This window comes from Galeopterus variegatus, unplaced genomic scaffold (genome assembly GCF_000696425.1).
Source record: "Galeopterus variegatus unplaced genomic scaffold, G_variegatus-3.0.2 Scaffold4778, whole genome shotgun sequence".
NCBI classification, from domain to species: Eukaryota; Metazoa; Chordata; class Mammalia; order Dermoptera; family Cynocephalidae; genus Galeopterus; species Galeopterus variegatus.
This window is the reverse complement of record NW_007730889.1, coordinates 88,641-90,033: the sequence shown is the minus strand read 5'-3', so window position 1 is coordinate 90,033 and position 1,393 is coordinate 88,641.

Below are 1,393 nucleotides of genomic sequence, written 5' to 3'. Positions count from 1 at the left end.
TGGCAGCTTCTCTTTTCTCTGTGTGACCTTAGACAAATTGCTTGTCCTCCTGAGCACTGATTTTCTTTTCGAAAATAGGCGTAATAACCCTCTCTTCTACCCAACAAGGTTGTTATAAAGATTCAAATAAAGGATGAATGCAAAAACCCCTTATAAGTGGTAAAATGCTCTCCTCAGGTGAAAGAATAAGAAGTCCTTGTTTTCCTGAGAAGAGGTACAAGTAGTGTCCTGACAACTCAATCAGGCCCAAAGTGGTGGCAAGTTGTCTGTCCCACTCTATGGAATTTGTCAAGCCCTGGTCCAGGAAATAGGGAGCTGTAAGGCCAGAAGAGGGCCCTGGGAATGCCCTAGCAACAATCCTGACACCTCTGGGTTTTCACTGATGATGATGAAAACCACAGACATAATTACGAGAATAAGTAGGGTTTGCAATCACTGAGCACTCCCTACGTGACAGGCCCAGGGGTAGGGGCTTTACAGGTGTTATCTCATTGACTCCTCGTACAGTGGCCACTGTTATTGTCCTCATTTTATGGTTGAGGAATAAGGCTTAGAGGGGACATAGAGCCAGCAGTGGNTTATTGTCCTCATTTTATGGTTGAGGAATAAGGCTTAGAGGGGACATAGAGCCAGCAGTGGCAAAGCTGGGACACGGGCCCGGGCAGCACCTTTGTTTATCTGCAAGAGTTTTCTCTGTTGTCTCTTTGCTGAGCATTCCCATGGCCAAAGGATGTCGTGTCAACTTCAGAGATGCCAGGGAGTTTTCTTACCCCTCAGAAGATGTGAGCCTTCAATTCCAAACACCATGGAGAGAATTTTTAATACATTTATCTCATGTTAACTAATTAAGCCACATTTTAAAACTTGAAGCTATTTTTTGATCTAGGTGTGTGTATTAGTAGCAAATTACCACGAATTTAGAAGCTGAAGACAACACAAATATATTACCTTACAGTTCTCTAGGTTAGAACTGGTGTGGGTCTCACTAGGCTAAAATCAAGGTGTTGACAGGTTGAAAGTCCATTTCCTTGCCTTTTCCAGCTTCTAGAAGCTGTGGTGTGAAGACCTCTCTCCTCCTCCCAAATTCCTGTTCTTTACCCCTACCCTCTGACTACAAAAACCATGCTCCATAGTTTACAGTCATCGATGCATACACAGCTTCCCCTCAGACCTCCTCAAGGCCCCAGGACCCAGGCTGGGGGTCATCCCAGCACCCCCCTCTCCCTCCCCTCCATGTGTAACCATGTGCCCAGGTTTCCTCCTCCTAGTCCCGCTGCCTCCTTTCCTCAGACCCTTCCACCTCTCTTTCTAAAAGGTAAGTCTGAGCCTATTTGTAACTTTCAATGGTTCCCTATTACCACCAAGGAAAAAACTAAATTTCTTCTAAATGTGC